At 41.3% G+C, this 18557-nt stretch overlaps 1 protein-coding gene across 13 annotated transcripts in view; it reads right to left on the bottom strand.

Moving 5' to 3' along the window:
* PTPRF (protein tyrosine phosphatase receptor type F) overlaps window positions 1-18557 on the bottom strand; it is a 381489-nt gene that overhangs the window by 265150 nt on the left and 97782 nt on the right. Inside the window, exon 1 of one of the 13 annotated variants that reach the window (XM_066192654.1) lies at window positions 16079-16448. The exons of the other annotated variants lie outside the window; for them this stretch is intronic. The gene's annotated coding sequence lies outside the window, so the exon portion shown is untranslated. Of the gene's footprint in view, window positions 1-16078; window positions 16449-18557 lie in introns of those variants that run through there. 13 annotated transcript variants of the gene reach the window in all.

Genomic DNA, 18557 nt, shown 5'->3' with positions numbered 1-18557 from the left:
AAGATGAATCTCGGGAGGTAAGTTTGCAGATGTTAACCAGCTATTTCCCTCTTCCCACAGTGGAAGAAATAGTGTTTTTCTCTGACAGCAGCAATATATGATAGTACTGTCATTACAGCTGTTTTATAACAGCTTTAAACTGCACTTGTGTTTCACAATTACCTGCCAGAGCCTTTGTTCAAAACTTTCAATATATTGTTTCAACTGTCCAAGTCATCAAGTATACAAAAGAATAAGCATACTTAAAAGGCAGAGGATACAAACCTGTTCACTGTATTCAAAATACAATTTGCAAGCTCCTTCCCTGGGCCCTTTCCAGACTGGATGACCAGATTTTGTCCATGCTATGAGACAGCAGCACAGGGCTATAAAATCCCAGAAAAGGCTCCCTAAAAGCAGGGATGAGCCAGTGCACAAGATCTTATCAGGTTTCCTCTGCACTGAGATAGCAGCCTCAGATGCTGTGACCCCCCAGATTTTACTTAACCAGAAGATCTCACTTATTCTACTTGACTCCGATAGAGATCTTCTAAGAGTTTCTTTCCAAAGGAATTTTAAACATGATGTGAACACACATTCACACATCATTTGTTTGTATTGTACATCTGTATGCATATATTTCTATAAAAATGACACCATGCATTTATTTTATGGCGAATGCATTGTAATCTTCTTTTGAAAATCTCCAACACCCCTGTGTGCTTTGCTTTTCCATCTGATACAGTGGAGCAGAGTGCCTGTTTTCACAGAAGCCAGGCAGATCCAGAGCTCCAAACCCTGCTTTCAAGTGCAAGGACTCTCACAGTCTTGTCAAGAGCCTTCATCTCTGCATCTTGCACTCCCCAACTATAAAGTGATAACACTCTGCCTCCCTGACACTATTTAGTGATAGCAGATTTTAAAAACCAGAAAAATAAACAAACAAAATCCACTATGAAACTCTGAAGAGCAAATACTGCTATCCTGAAAACATAGATGCTTGCTCCAGTTACCAGGCTTCTATAAAAACAAAATTACCCTGCAAACATTTTCTGGACTAATTTTAATCTTAAAATTCCACTAAACCTTTAGTTTTAAGTGCAACAATTTATACCACCACTTTGGAGAGAAAGGCTGCAAACCATTTGAATTCTGGTCTTCTACCTTGAGAAAAGCCTAAAAATATATTTTCTCTCTTCTAATCCTGTAGCAACAAGAGGTTTTACTCTACCAGAACAATGAGATACAAAATCAAAATAGTCATCTATCCACTGATAGTGCATAAACACTGTATTTATTAGCACTTCCACATACTGATTTTAGACTAACCTCTTTCTCACAACCGTAACAGCATAAATGACCATTTCAAGAACACTGTCATCCAAATGTCACAAAACAAAAGAGAACAAATGATACATCTACTTCCCCGTGTCTCCTCTGGCATTTAGAAGCTGGCACGTGAGGAGAATAATCCAGCTCCTGTGCCTCATCTCACCCTTCAATGCCAAGGCAGGCTCTGGGATGGAGTGAGCATGGGAGCTGCACCAGGAGGTCCTGCCAGTACTCCCCATCTCTGCAGCAGTTCCTCCATGTTGCAGAACAGGGTCCACTCAGCACTTATCCTCCAAATTATGCACCAACAATTAGCTGGAATCTCGTTGGACTGAGCATGTCACCTGTTAACAGGGCCCTGTGAAAAAGGGCTAAAACTGGATGTGGCAGATGGAGCTATATATCCTCTCCATCTCTGGAGAGCAGATTTGTAATGCAAAACACTGAATTCAAGATGAGACCCATGGATACATGGAAGTAATCAGAACCAAACTGATTAAACAAGACCCAGGTCTCAGCACAGTAGATAGAATTCTAAACAGAAACAAAGATACCTCAGAGAGGAAAACAAACCATGCATCGAGTCACACACCAGCCTAATCTTCCCTGAACCACATGGCTCCCTCTTCAGAAAAATCAGACCATTCTCCTAAAAACTCACCAAGGCCAGAAACATCCACATCCCAGTCATTCCATTTCAGGTCCACACCGAGGAAAACCTCGGTTTCTTGAGTTGCCTGATTTATAATGGGGAAGTCCAGGGCAGTGCTGCTGTGATCCACATGGCCAAAGACAAGTATGCTTGTTGCACAGCCCTCCAGTTCAGATTTACAGTGCCCCAAGTCAGAAGACTAGTCTGGACTATTAGCCCAGCCTCTCACAGCTTTGGGCACATAACATTTCATGCAACTACCGCTCTCCTGAACCCAAATCCTTTTTGACTTGAGCAAATCTGGACTCCATGTCTTAAAAGAGCAACAACTAATTTGGTTTTTTTTAATCTTGTCTTTTTTGGGCTCTTTTAAGTACTCTTTTAAGACTCCCAGTATGGGAGGAATCCGGACTGATGCCCAGCACAGACATCACAACATGGAAGGGATGCACTACTCTGTATCTGCCCTGTCCTCAAGAGATGTGCTTTGATTCCAGCCCAAGTACTGCTGGCTCCCACACCCAGTCACACCTTCTTGCTCAGCTTTTCATGCAGTACTAAAGAGAGTTTTTAAATCTTTGCATTGGGAACTGTGTTTTCCCTCATCAACACTGATCTGGCTTCACAGACCTCCCACTCGTTTTGCTTCATGGGCTAATGGAAGAGAAGAAAGAACTAAACAGACCTCTGAGCTCCTGCAGCCGCTCTCTTACAAATACTCCACTGACACACACACATTTCTCAGCAATACCCTTGCTCAAAAGAGTGCTCTCAGCAACACCCTTGCTTTTCCATCAGGAGAAGTGTAATTTAGACTTTTAACACTTTCTCCAATGAAGCACAAAAAAAAACCAGCCACCCTTAAAGCTGGTTTTGTTTCGCTTTCTCTCAGCAAAATGCTTACCCCTCTCTGCTGCAAACAACCTCATACACTATTCTGCTGTCTTACACCTCCCTGCTAAGTGGATGATGTCACACAGCTACACAAGAATAAACCTATTCCGACACTCACCAAAAATGAACCAACTAAGCCATAAGCAAAGACTGTTTACGTGATGCTTCGCAGGCACCTTTACACTGCCTGGGCCTCACAGCCAGTTTTGTTTTGAGCTTGTTTTTAACCCAAGATTTAGAAAGCAGAAAAAAAACTTTCAAATGCCAGCACAATGCTTGCCCACTGACTTGGCAAAGCACATACTGCCAAGCTGCTGCACAGCTTGAATGCCTCAGTGACCAAGCACTTTTGGAAAGTTCTTGTTATATGCACACAGACACACACAAAAGAGCAATCTAATCATCAAAATATTCAGAGACACGTTATTCAGAGACACTCATATGGCCTCTAGAAGCACACTTCTTGATCTGCATGAACTGACTTCAAATGTAAAAAGATTCTGCGCCTCCACTTCTCCTCTCCTCCCCTGCAAATCTCCTCAGGTTTTGGGGGTTTCATTTTTTATTTATTGCCTTTCTCTTAGCTTCACAGAAAGTTTGTTATTCCACCAGATTTCATCCCTTTCTGTTTGGCAAACGTTGATTCTCCCCCATCCTCCTACGTGTCTTACATGAAACTGCTTCAGCCACCTTTGTGCAAGCAAAAAATATTTTTCTTAAATTGTGTACCTTTATCTAAACCCAAAATCTGCTTGTTCAACAACATCAGCACTGCCTGGCCATTAGAGTTCAGCGTCTAAGTGAACCAAGGAAGCTGCAGCCCACTGTTCCTCACAAACCAAGGTGCAGCAGAGCCCACCTCCGTCGGCTGTGCTGGTGCTGAGAGCGTGACAGAGCCCCAGGTCCAGGGGCTGGGAGCGATGGCCTCGTGCCCACCCCAAGCACATCACTGCTCCCACACCACGTACAGAATTTGAAACTGATGCCCCTACAAGCTCTTGGCTGAGGTGATTGTAGGGGCATATAACAACACAGCCTTAAAATATCTGACAGGCTCCCCCTGCATCTAATGAAGGGGAAAATGAAGGAAAAGCAACAATAATTCTGCTCATGACCTGCAAACACTAATGCCTAATCTTTCTCTCAGAGGGATGGAGCAACAGCATGGAGAAGAGAAGACAGGCATTGGTGGTGGTATCTTTACTCCACAGGTTTCTCCCAAGTAAAGCATCATGCCTTTGTGCCAGGCACTGCCTCAACACTACAACCCCAAACAAGACAAGATTTTAAAAAAAAAAAAAAAAATATATATATATATATATATATATATATATATATATATAAATATATATATATATATAAAATTAGTTGATTAGTTGTTGCTCTTTTAAGACATTCCTTAATACTGAACATGCTGCTCCACTTCCGCATTCCAGAGCTCTGCTACCTGTAAACAAGAGTTAGGACCAGGACTGTGCAATGCCAAGTTCAGATCTTTGGGTGGAACGTAAAAACGTAAAAAGCAAAGTAATATTACACAGTACAGCATGATATCTCTCATATAAATAAGTTAAAAATCACCATTTAATGATAAATCTTGTCATCAGGAGCATCAAGCACAACATGACTGTGCCGAGGGAGTGGGGAGCTGATGAAGGTAAGATATCTTCTCTTTCTTGAAATTTTTAATAAAAATGTAGCAATGACACTGAGTTTATTTTTGGAAGGAAATCTGCAGAATAAAATGATTACTATTACTATATCCAGACGCTTTACACATGTATGAGTCTAGTCACTTGAGATTCAGCATAGATCTACTCTTGAAGTTAAAAAAGCATGTACCTACTTCTTCTTCAAGAGAGAGCACAATCAGCCAGCTTCCAGTTAATATGGACAAATATGACTTCAGCTTTATTCATCACTCCAATTTCAATAATGAAATGAAAATTATTCCGCAAGCTAAAAGTTTAAAAATCTAACTACCTCCCATTACTTTCTAGTCCTCTAGAAGTTGATGTCCTCCAAGAGATTTAACGGACAACAAAACACTCTTCACAGCCCATCTCAAAACATTAAGGCACTATTCCTGTAATGACCAGTTGTCTCCTTGGACAACACTGACAGCAAGATGCAAATGTAGCCACCAGTGTATACACTTTCTGGAAAAAGTACCTGCAAGATCTCCAAGTTGAAAATTTTATCAATCACAAGCCTTCACTGCAGAGCCTGTATATCAATCTGTTTTGAGGTTACATCTTTCATACTTCAAATATTTTGAACAAAAACCTAGAGTTCCTTCAAAAAAAAGAGCTTTAAGCGATTGTATCACTGGCAAACCACTGAGAACATTACTGAAAGCCAACTGCCCAATATCTACAAAGGAGACGGGGAAAACAAAAAAAAATTTTTTGAGACTTGACTTCATGGTGTCAAAATCCTTCAGTAAGATAGGTTAGTACTAGCATTGATACCTTTGAGAGTTCAAACAGTAGCTTTCAGATAGTTTAACTTTTACTTCAGTGCTTTCAAAACCCATAGCAGGTTTCTTTAAGAGAAACAGAGGACTCTTGGACGTCAACAAGGCTCACTGCTACCAGGGCACATAGTCCCCAAGCTTTCACAACAGTCTCTAGTGTAACAGCATATTCATCTCTTGTAATGGAGGCAATAATTTGCCAAACACATCTTTCAGCAACACTGAGGGCTTAAGCAGTAACAGTGCCTGAGTCCAGTCACCTCCCCAACTGCATCAACAGTTTTGTGCCATGGACAGGATCGGGGAACCAGTCCAAATTAAAAATAAATAAGAGGGAGAAACAGAACACAATTCTCTTTGACCTGAAGCATTACTATTATCCTGACTTATTATCCTGCTGCTAGTGACAAAACAGGTTTAGAGTAAGCAGGAGGAAATGGGCAGAGATTGGTGAAGCCCGGATCATCTCTGCAAGAAAGGTTCTATCTACCACCGCAGCCCAATTACTACATACTGTAAAACCTGTAAAAAAGTATTTCAAGGCAGTGTTTTGATTGATTTTCCTTTGCAAAACAATCTTCCACCTAGGGTCTATGGTTACGTTTCAATAACATCAGAAAAAATAATTTAAAAACCATGTCCCTCTGCAGAAAACAACCTTTAAGGAAAACCCCAGCACTCTTCCACAGCTAGAACAATGCTCTTTCCTCATCATCAACACTGCCAGGAGGTTACAGCCTTTGCCAGCTTTTCAGAGGGAGAATCTTCTGGTGAGTGTTGTGTTCCAGCAAATCACTTTCTAGTTCTCTTTCAGACCAGAGTCGCTGCCACATGCCTCCTTACCTTATATGAGAAACTTAATAGAGACTGCAGTTTTCAGAATTCACAGCTCACCAGGACCAAGTTCCTTCAAGCAGCACATATGATAAAGGTCTATAAAAGATACCTTTGAGGATTTGTCTCCTTTCTCAGTCAGACCAAAGGCTGTGTCTGTGCAATGTCCTTTGACCCAGGAATCACAACTGATGGCAGTGCAGAGGCAAGACAGGACCTGTAGTTCCCTAACAACTGGGAAAAACACGGAGAACAACCCACAGGGAGTGGATTATACTCTCAAAAGTTCTTAAGACATTTTCCCATTTATTCTGGGAAGTGGTTCACAGTAAACTGTTCATCAGAAAACTCTGACAAGAACAACACCAGGTAGCACGTAATTCACATCTGATGCTTAGATGCTGCTTTCTAGACAAGTGTTCAAGGCAACAAGGCCACACCCTACCAAAATGCTCACTTTTACAAACCTTAAATAAAATGTTAAGTCATGATAATTAGGGCTCCTATCCCATTCTCAGAGCCTACAAATTGCTGGTCAACATGCAAAAAAAAAAAAAGTATTTTTTAAACTAAATAATCTGGAGAATATTTTATTCCTCTCTTCCTTTACCACATTATTAAATAGAGAGATCAAAGGCTCAGATTTCAGCAACAGATGTTTTATTTTGAAGTCTTAATTCTTCCTGGCAAAACTGGTATTCTACAAGATTGGCTTATTGACCAAAACAAGGATATGTATCCCAGGTAACTTTTGCTTTGAAATAATGAGATTGCAATCTGACTTGCAACATAGCTGTTACTCCTGTATCACCAATGAGCACAGTCTTTTATCATCAGCTTCTGAAATCCTCAGCACAATCTGGTTCTTCATCACTGTGTGGTTTGCACTCACAGTGGCACCAAAGTGTCTCCTCCTAAAATGCCATTCCCAGTTCAAAACTGTTGCAATGTATTTAAAAACTATTCAAGGAAAAGAAAGTGAGTTGCACTGTAAAGCTTTCTTGCAGTCCATAATTGACTTAACAATTTCCATAAACCCCAGTGAGAAGTCACCGGTTTGTCAATCTGTACTCTTCCACACAGCAGGTTTTGGGAAAATGCTTTGAAAAGCCTGATTTACTAATTCTGCCCTAGCTACCACTTCAGTAGCAGATGTCATCTAGCCCAAGAGAATCATCTCATTTAGAAGAGCAAAATGCAGCTACAAAGCTCGTCTAAAATTAGATCCACCACCAAGGAAGGAACATTTATGAGGACATGGGAAAGTTTGTGTTTCTGGTATGGATGAAACCCAAATATCTCATCTACACCAACATGAGTTGCTACTAGGTGTAAAATAAAATACTGAATTACAGATATACACAGAGCCTACTATATCTTGGTATGATTGCTAGAAACTCCATTAAGGTCATAAATAGAGAGATAATTGACAAGAAGCTCAACAGGAGGATAGATGTTCTCCCAGTAGGAGAAACTGCTCTTAACAACTACCTGTGGGATTATGAAAATAGGCTACTTAAGTATCTGCTGCTATTAGTGATGCTGTTCTGCCTGCCAGATCTGTGAGTTTTCATTTTGAATGCATGCTTGGAATGCTGCTTCTTTTATCAAGGGAACACAAACACCAGTCTTTGAGGAGGACAAAGCAAGCATCTCCCCAGCATGGACAGCAGACACACTCACAAGACGAGAAAGAGCATTTGTGGTGTCAGCATGTTAAAGAGGACACAGTCACTAAATCACTACAATTGTCACTTGTGAGTGCAAGTGGCCTGGACAGGGGTGTCTGAATACAAAGGCATCTCCAATCCTGGGACTTCTCCAACCACACAAAGAAAAGGAGATTAAACGTCCGGGGAAGCAATGAAGGAGTCCTGCTAACACCACTGCTGAAGGTGCTCAAAGAAAGAAAATTCTGCCTAACCATCACGTGATTCTTTTCCCTAAAATTACACATTTTTCTTGTATTTGTACACTAATTTGACTTTTTTTTTCCTCCTTTACTTGTGAAGGAACTACTATAATCAAGTGTTTACAGAACTTACCATTTTCCTCACTCTTTCACCCCTGGCATGTCACTTTCATAAAACTCCCTTTTGATTCCAAAAACACTTTATACAACCTTGTTGGGTTCACATGAAGACTTTGAGGACCATCAATAAGATAAAGGAGCGCAAGACACATCCACTACACCATAATTACAGACTGCATCTTAGGTTTCTAGAAAACAAAGGTTTGAGCGATTAACACGTAATGATTTCTAAAATTAAATAATTGCAGAGAAACAGTGCTGCTTAAAGAAACCGAGAATTCCATGCTAACAAAAATTAGAGGTAATTATAATGTGTATGTAAAGGGCACAGCATTCTGAGTGTTAAATCACCTTTAATTATGTTTTCTGGATTTGTAACACTGACATTTGAATTCCTAACACCGCATTGATACACCACGTTAAATCAAACATGCCAACAGCTCTATTCTGAATCACCTTGAAGGCTTGCAAAACAGAGCTGTGTTTGAACACATTTATCTTTTTCCTTACACTCTTTCAGCTATTGAGTGAGACCACAATGTATACTTCTGGAGTCATAATTGGTCACCAAAGCAACAGCTTGGATGCCAAAAAGCAGGATTTCAACTCGACTGCACAGGGTGGTGGAAAGAGAAAGGTGATCACAATACCTCCATTGTAGCCTTGATCCTGTGACTCAGACCCCCGGTGAACTACAAGTCATTCATGCGCTGAATCCAAAATGAATAACTGAGAAAGCAACTGAAAACAAGACTTTGTTTTCTTTTAACTTCTGTTCCTTGTACTAATGGCCTTTAAAGGGTCTGGGCATTAATCCTGGACCGCAACAAGAGAGATGAGAAAGATTCCTGGCTAGATTTTCTTCCAAGTGGGCCAAAAAAAAAGTATAAAAAAAACTATTTCCTCTTTAATAAGTTCTCTGGAGGGAAGTTGTCCATTTTCTATTTATTACCAGCCCTTAGAAATGGAGGTCTGCACCATAGTTAGTGCACGGCACTGACAGTAGATCTGGAGCTCTCTTACCACAAGTGAAACCCAACATTTACACACCAAAGGCCTTTTCTCATGTTGTCTGCAAACTGTGGCTATATGGATGGTGAAAAAATACCCACTTCTCATAATGTTATTGCTTTACCTCTTACAAAGAGCTTAGGTTTCTTTCCAGCTCATATTCTGCTGTAAGAGGACTGAGATGGGATATTTGTTTTCGAGTCTTTTCCCCCTTCTTAGTGATTCCCTTTTCCTCCCATATGCTAAGGCAGCTGTTTAGCGAGTTTCACAATCCAGCTAAAAGAGGCTAAATAAAGAAATTTACTCTGCTTGCCTCCTCTGTTTTAAAGGTGCTACATTACTCCCTTTGCAGTTTGTGGTTCAAGAACTGCAGCTGTTAGAAAAAAATATATTTATGCACATAAACACATTATTGAAAATATTTATGTTAATTAAATTGTGAAACAGAACCCTGTCCAGCTAGATCCCTGGTCACTATGTCTCAACTGTTGCAGAGCTAGCAAGCCCAGGGCTGAGGATGGGGAATGCTTCACCAGCACTTTTCCTGTGTGCCCATCCTGCCAAAGCACCAGCACACTTGAACCACGCCAAGTGCCTGAGCAGCAGCGAATATCCTTCTCCATCAACCCATCCATACGCTCTGCTGCTGCTGCTGTTAGGGAGTAAGGAAGGATGAAGGGAGACAGCACTGCGAGGGCAAAGCGTCCCTCCAGGCACAGGTCAGCAGCAAACTGGGCATGCAGAAAGACAAGAGCAGCAGGGCTGGGCAGGGAGCTCCAGCAGCAGAGAGGCCCTGCCAGCCCCGGTGCCCTGCTGCCCGTGTTCATCACCGCCCCGGGGTACTGAAAGCCTTCCTGTGGACCTCAGGCTGACAGCACAGCTTTGTGAAAGGTGTCTAGCACATCAGGTTTGCACTTCCAAAACCTCCTAGCAACTCCCAGCTGCTCCTTTCAAACCTGCCACGTGGCATAGATTTCCTCTGTTTCCCACCTAAGAAGAGGGCTGCAGACACAGCATCAAACACACCAGCAGCAAAAAAGCCCTTGCTGTAACTCAAAACAACAGAGTAAGAAAGATGGTTTGTCAACAAAGTGACCAGTGTTAACCCCGACTGCCACAGAAATTTCAGGCATTGAGGAATGATACGAAGAATTAAAAGTCTATCTTTAGGGATTTCAGAAGTGAATTGCCCACAGCTTTTTCTCTCTGAGGTTTTTCACATGTTGAAAGCACACAGCCTTTACTGGCACTCAGCCTTAACCAGAACAAGACAAAAAAGCAAAACCTACTAAATATCTCCATAACAAATCTGCAAGAGTCATGGCAAAAGGCAGGTTAGGCCGGGATTTCTCAGTTTTCACTTTGTGATGACCTAAAAAAGATCAGAGTTTTACCTATATAGATAAGACAACAGGCAATTACCTCACTCGTATGAATAACACTTAATAAAGATTTGATTTGACCTCATTTTAGCTGCATTGGAGAAAGGCATCTCAACGTCAATAATAGCAGAACAGTTAACACCAGCACTCACTGAAATCTTCTGTGTCTGTCAACCTAAATACCTTACAGTCTGCAAATGGGATGGTTTTATTGTTTTTAAGTACACATAGGCATGTATTTCTTAATTATACTTTAAACCAAGAACAAAGGTCGCACATATGCTCTAGGAAGAGACAGCTATCCACTCACTATGTTCCGTAAACAACTCCCATCACTTCAACCATTACCAGTAGACCTTTAGACTTGTGCATCTCTTGGCCCCTTTCATATTGGAAAAACATCATTAAAATAGATTAAAACTGCTATTTCAGTCAGACTGCTTACCTAAAGCTTGAAGAAAATGTGTACCTGCAATGCTCTCCTTCAAAACAAATTATAAAATCGACTGTTATTTCAGACTCTTAATCTTGGAGAAAATATTCTCTCTAATCAGACACTACTAAATCTACTCTCTCTTCTGTTAAAACTATGTATTTACATAATCACAGAACTGCTTCAAAGATACATTTTTAGAATGGATACACAGAGCCCTCATATGTGTTCATATGTGCTGAATTAGATTAAATAACTTCAATAAGAAAAGAGTGTACATAAAGTACGGGTTTACAATTAACATCTGCTTTATCTCTTTTTTGTAAGATGACATTTAAGCTATAAGCATGTATCAGAGCCCTTTATCTCACAATGCCATTTTCCCCCAGAGCATTCATGTCTCACTTCAATAAAATATCAGCACGCACGAGCTTGAAACTGGCTTTACCTGCAGCAGAGACAATTCCCAGACTATCAATTTGTAAAAGCATTGGAAAAGCAGTAAGAACAATATTGACAGATGGGCTCTCCCACACTTTCCCTGCAAAAGCCTCTGCTCTGGAGCCACCTTCCCCACAAATTAGTCTTTGGAGAGTTAATAAGATAACCATCCATTTCAGTCTTTGAGACTTTAAAAAAGTGGGCATGGGGTATTTCGGGTTTTGAGGTAGGTTTTGTTGTTGTTGTTCCCCCCATCCCCCTCTCCCTAAAGTAAATTAAACTTAGAACCATGCTTTCAGGAAAAGGTAAACTCAGCCACCAGCGAAATTCGTTTCTTTCTCTGGAACTGCATTTACATTCAGGGTTTTTACTCTATGTGTAAGATGATATCCAGAACTGTTTCCAGAAGTCTGAAGATACAACCCCTGGGCAACGCTCATCCACAACCAGCACCTCGGGTGTTTGCCAAGTCTGGGGACCTCATCATCACCAAGCCTACACTTCTGGTTTAAATTACTTTCATCTCATTTGCTTTCCCTCTTCATATCTGAAGGAACAGACATAGCTTTAGGTCTTCTTGCAAAAAGGTCCTGCTGTAGCACTACAAAATTAAGGACAAAAGAATACCAAGTCAGTTCAACAGGACAGTATCTATCCTACTTACAATTCTCAGGAGGAAGCCAGAGATGTACTCGGGGAATGGAGCTGTCCACTCCCACCTTATCTGTGGACTGTGGTTTTAACCTTGAGCCTATATTTAAATTGAGGGCTCATATTAAGCAGCAATGAGCACTCCCAACCTCAGGACATCAGTGTCCTCGGCAGCAGAAGGTACAGCATGTCTGTTGTCATTACCAGGTGTGCTTTAATTACTGCTATTACCGGCAGCCAGGGAAGGGCTGCAAGGCAGCTACTCTTCAAAGAGAAAAGGCAGAGCAGGGCACAGAGATTACTCCAGCAACTGTAAATACTTTGCCATCTGCAGAGTCACTGGAATTAAATAACAATTTTGAAAATGCTCACTTATTCCGTGGCCACAGCATGCAAACAGGCACCTATGCTGACCATACTCCCATGGTATCCTCAGCATCTCCACACCTGCCTAATCCATGGGCCACACAAAGTAAATACAAAGAAATGTAAGCAGAGGCATACCCATGGGTGGAGCAAAGGCTCATCCATACATAAAAACAAACAATACTTCAACCAGCTGTTATTTTTTATCTGTATGCAAACAGAATCCCACAGAGAAAGTAAATCTTCTACCTTGTTCTTTGCTGTAAGACTAGGAGAAGAGAATTATCTAGTATGGCAAAGGAAAGTAAATATCTTAAAAGCCGAGCTGAAAATCCAAGTCCTGCACAGAAGGTGAGCTGAAGCACACCAGAGCGTAAGATACCCAGCCACAGAAAGGGCTTCTGCAGATACAATGATTTCCAATCAATTAGGCCATTGTATAATGGATACAGCTGCCAGTGTCTGCTCTGATGCCAGGAAGCAGTATAGAGTTCGGAATCAACACCAGATCTCTAGGCAGTGCTAGGGACTGCACTGAAAATGCACATGGCTTTCAAAAAAAAGGTTTATGAATTTCTGAAAAATTCTACAGTACGGTACCAGGATTAACAAATTCAAAGAGAAAAAGTCAGGACAATTCAGTATTTTGGAAAAAAATTCCACTTTAGTCTCTGTCCTGGCAGTGGAACAAAAGAGAGCAATGCCAAGTGCTGTCTGCCAGGCCAGGAGATGCATGACAACCCTTCCCTACTTCATGCTTGAGGGCAGCAGGAACCTGAAACGAGCAGGAGCTGGGGAAGAAGGTGCCATGGCCAGGGCAGCTCCAGGGACATCCAGAGGGGCAAGAGCTCCTGGACCTTTAAGGGAAGCCTTGCTTTTGTCACCAAAATTAGTACATGTTAGAAAATGGCAATTCAGAGACTCTCTCCTGTTTCAGAGCAGGGATCAGGGGTTTTTCTCTTTACTGGACACATGACTTGCTCTGATCTGATTCAGCTTTTGGAAGATAGTGAAAAGCCCCGACTTTCAAACAAGTAAGTTTAATAGATCTTCTGTGCTTTAACATAGGTGGGTTAAGCTACAAAGAATTATTCATTCTCCATAGTTACCGGCTACTGCCATTCCTTTAACAATGGAATATCCATCTAACACATACAGACATCAATATACATAATTTAATCCACAAGTCCTCTGCCCCTGGATAAAAGGTCAACTTTAACCCTACGCTACTGCTGGAAGGACAAGAAAGACTCTGGAGGAGCAATGGAAAGAACTTGTTCTCCACCTGAAAGCACCCATAATTAGGAAGTGATGGATGTCGCCACTAAAAGTGAGTGATGTTTTTCAGGAGGTCTCTCATCTGTAACGGCACTGTTTTCAGATAAAATAACCCTTTCTGTCAGGCAGTGTCAGGAATGTCTACAGCCGATCAGTCACTGCTATCCAAAAAAAAATATGACATTTTTGCCATAATATCTGTAGTGTACATTGTATCAGCCTTTCTTCATTGTGTGCCTCATCAGTCAGGGTCTCTTCCCTGGAGAAATTTTCAAAAACCTCAATCCCACTGCATGTGTTACAGAACTCCTTTTGAACAAAACACCTTTTGCCAGAGCATAAAATCATATTTGCCATCTGGAGTTAATGACTATCAAGTAAAACTCAGGAGAAAGACCTGCTTGCCACTCCTGCATGCTGGCCTACAAAGCAGAACCACCACAAGAAATAGCTTGGAAGGAAGTCAACAAGATAAGCGGGATCATTTCCAACTCGGACACCATAAAATTTCACACTGCAACAGCTTCATTTACAAGACTTTGACAAACATTAAACAAGGAGAACAAATATCTAACACAACTGAGATTACACATATGGCCTAAAGTCTCTGTGCCACTGTGCAAGTGCCAGGAGAGACTGTCCCAACCAGGAAAATGGGGCAGCTCTGTAACTACATGACCCTACAGACTCTAACAGTATCACAGAAAATAGTCCCTGGACTGACACAGCCTTGAACAAGGTGGCCATGTCAGCCTCAAAATCAAAACAAAACTAAAAACCCCATTAACATGATTAAGGAAATGGGACAGATGAGCTAGACAGACCCTGAGCCTTTGGGAATTCTTTATGTGATCCCTGTCAAGTCGCCTGGCTACGTTTTCAACTGATTAACTCAGACCTTGATAGAAACCTTAAGTGTTAATTTCTCAATATTCTAATAACTCCATGCAATTCTTGCTAAGGTTCATGCAACAGATGTCCACTCTGATGACAACACACCTCCTTTCTACTGGCCACTTTACAAAATTCAATGGAGCTAACGTTTCATTACCTAAAAAACCATTCTTTATCTTTGAACACAGCCAATGCATATTAATATTTAACCACTGCATGTTAGAGATTACATATCACTATTACAAGCTCACAGCTATTACTTTTGCAAAACACTAAGAAAAAAATAGATGCTGATGTCACTGATCACATGTTTTCTATTTATTGTGATGGGAAATAACCAGCTTCTCTGATTAGGTACATGTTTATTATATTATAAGGCAAGAACTTCCTTCAAGCACCCTATCCAATCCACGTGCTTGACACAAACGTTTCTTAAAGGCTACGAATTTGAACACCTGTGTCCTAGAAAATACACTGGTGCTTCTAACAAAGGAAGTGCCGAAGCATAGAAGAAATTTAAACATTTGATTACTTGTTTCCTCTTGACACCTGATTAAGAAAACAAACATTTTATGTTATTAAGAGACACTAAGGGAACCAATCCCAGTAGTATCTGGCTGTTCTGAACCACTGATTACCTGGAGAAGCACTGCCACTCACCTGAGACACATATCATTCAAAAATTTCATCCTCTAAAGATAAGGAGGAAGAAAGTAGCTTATTAAAACTCTGAATAAAGCAGGTGGGAAAGGACCTCGGCACATCCAAATCCACGTTCAAAACAGGAGTAACTCTGAAGTCAGATCGTGCTTTCCAGAGCTTTGCCCAGTTGATTTTTGAATGCCTTCTAAAATGGAAGCACTACAAGCTCTCTGGACTCTTGCTCAATGTTCTTTCACTCTGAAGCTGAGTTGTAGGAACTTTCCTTCCTGCACCCCATGCACTTTCCCTCTTTTCCTTTCACCATAATCCCCCTGGAAAACCTGGACACTATCATCACACCACCCACCTGCCCGGGGTGGATGATCATGCTCAGACCCTCCCTCCCCCATGCTTGGGAAGCACTGCTCCTCTGGACCCCACTCACACATCTCCTGCTCCAGTCCCCAGCCACCCACAGTCTTCTGCCGGATTCACATGGTTTTGGCACCTTGCTTGGCTTGCCTTGCTCATACTTGTGACCACCAGTGGGATTCAAGCTTCCCCAGACGCTAGGACCACCTCTTGTCCGTCCCTTGGCTGAGATGGCAACTGACCACTTGATCTCCTTATCCACAGGCTGGTCAGACCCAGCTCCAACAATACCCACTTCCCATCCTAGTCCCCAGCCTACAGGCAACCCACGTTCCCTGATGCACCCTCCTTGCAGCTGGACACAGCACCACGTCTGGGGCCTCAGCAGCACTGGCAGCAGCACCATTACCTTTAATTACAGTCCTGGGCACACACTCCAGACACAGCTTGTTCTCTCTGCAACTGTCAGCCTGTGCACAGGTGGTGATCCAATGCCTGTCCCAAAGCAGTCTTCCTGTGCTGTGCAGCCCTGCCACGTCCTCACCACTTTGTATTTCCTCATTTCAACTCATTAAGTTGTAAGCTGCAGATTTCCACATGCCTTTTCAATCTACCATAGCCATTTAACTCTGAACTATGCTTCGCAGTGCTTGAGCACCTCTCAGTCTGGACTTACTTGCAGATTTAGTTAGTATTCCCTTGTCCACACGAGTAAAGAGAACAGCAAATAAAGCTCAGCCCAAGACAAACATGGGTGTATTCACACAATTCCTCGTGCCATCTCCCTTCTTTCCCTGATTTTCACAGAAAATTATGTGTAACTACACTTCAAACATGGTCCTTAAACAATTATTTGTTTACCATATTATTAAATACATGTATTTCCTTATTCCACAGAAATGTCACGAGGTTTTACCAGAAATTACTGATAAAAGTAAGGTAACATCACAGGTACTGCTATCCCCAAGTCCTCATTTTTTTTATCCTCCAGATTCCTAGAAACTGATTAAAAATTTTGTTCCAATTCTCTAAGCACTGCAGTTAGACTAACTAGTCTGTAATTCCCTGGATCTCCCTTATTCAAACTGAGGTAATGCCATTGCCCTTTTCAGTCCTCCAGGACCTCTCCTGGCCTTCCCAATTTCTAAAAGATAATTGTAAATGGTTCAAAGGTTGCTTGGCTAGTTGCTGATGTACCCTAGGGCAAATTTCATCAGGCTCTGCCTATTTGAATACACCTATCTTATCTCCTTTTTCTGATCTATCCTTTTTCTACTCTGCACTTTACTCCTATCACCTTGTTTAAATTAATTTGAATTAATGTGAAGACACACTCAAGTAAAACAACAGCTACATGATACCCATTTCATATTTTGTCTTCCACCTATAACATTAGGAAAAAAACAACTCCACACTATTCATGTACTATGACTATGGCCTTTTGGAAATACAGAAGAACATTAAGAAAGATAAGTCTGAGCTAGACTGAAGACTGCAAACGGTTTAGACCAATCCTCAAGCTGGGGTGTCTGAAGGGAAAACAGTAAGAAATGTCAATAAACTCCTTGTCTGTGCAAGAAGATACAAAGAGAAATTTTAACTGTATTTTAGAAGGGACTCTTTCAATTACTAAATCAGCCTGGTTTGGTTTTATAAGTTAAAAGAAAGAAAAATAATCCAACACTTCCACAGTAGATAAAACATTTGATAACCAATAGCACAATTTCCTGTTGATTGCCTAAGTTATCCACCACTGATCATTGCCAGGGGTAGTGTACTGAATTAGACTGACCACTCGTCCAATCCGGCACAGCAAGTCCCACTCCTCCACGGACACTGACAGGTATCTTGGAGCATATAAGAGTTTAGTGCATCCACCTGTTCAAGCCATAATTTACCTTTCATCAGCTGGAAATTACCATCCTCATGGCTGAAATGTGGCAAGATGCTACAGGATCACTGCTAGTCTGCTTCTACGCAAAACAAAACAGACAGCCTTAGATCATCCTCTGTGATTTCTATTTTGTTTTTCAGCAAAATGAACTAGACATGGTTGTGTGCTGTTACCACATTTCAGCTGAAGCACAGTAACTTCTTAAACTGCTTCCTTTCCATCCTCAAACAAAAATCAAGGCTCTGTTCCGTGATCCCCTAGGCAGAAGATGCAGTGTTAATGGAGATTCTGTCACTTTTTAAAAGCAGTTAGTGATTTGAATGCCTCAATTTCTAGTGTATGCAGCTTGCTGTATTTTACAAAGTCCAATTTTCAAGAAACAGTGAACACTCAAGAACTGCTGGCTGGAGGTTTCCACCCCACTTGGTGTTTAAATCCAGAATCCATTTTACCTGGTACTTCTACCTAGAAAATCCTTTTGCAAGACTAAAACCCTAGTACAAGTCAAAAGAAGGGAGAAAATAATTTTCTTTTGCTAGCTGTGATGAAAATGCAACAAATCCATGCATTCTTCCAGTTACACAAAGTACAGCAGCCTACCCTTGAATATGGATCTGTGAGTATTTTCTTCCAGAGTGATACACTGAAAACTTTCTCTCACAAAATACTATAATCAGCTTTCAGTGAAACCTGCTTTACTGGACATAATATAAAGCTCGATTTCCAACACTGTCAGGACAGAAAAACCACCCCATATTTCCCATCCATATATTGCTGATACTTGTCCCTACCGCAAATGCCACCATCAGTAATCCCTGTCTTGCTGTCTGCCTCCCCTGAAAAACATATCATAATTAGCAGAACCCCTGGATCTCATCTTGGAGTTAATGATGAATAAAAACAAGGTACGAATAGAGAGAACAGTCAGAACAGGAAAATACTGGTAATCTCTGCTGCTGTTCCTTATTCCACTAGCAGAAAAATTCAGACTCTA

This window comes from Chamaea fasciata, unplaced genomic scaffold (genome assembly GCF_029207755.1).
Source record: "Chamaea fasciata isolate MVZ Bird 193981 ecotype frontalis unplaced genomic scaffold, bChaFas1.0.hap1 SCAF_10, whole genome shotgun sequence".
Taxonomy (NCBI): domain Eukaryota; kingdom Metazoa; phylum Chordata; class Aves; order Passeriformes; family Sylviidae; genus Chamaea; species Chamaea fasciata.
The sequence above is the reverse complement of the archived record's forward strand: the minus strand, read 5'-3'. Positions and strand labels throughout refer to the sequence as shown.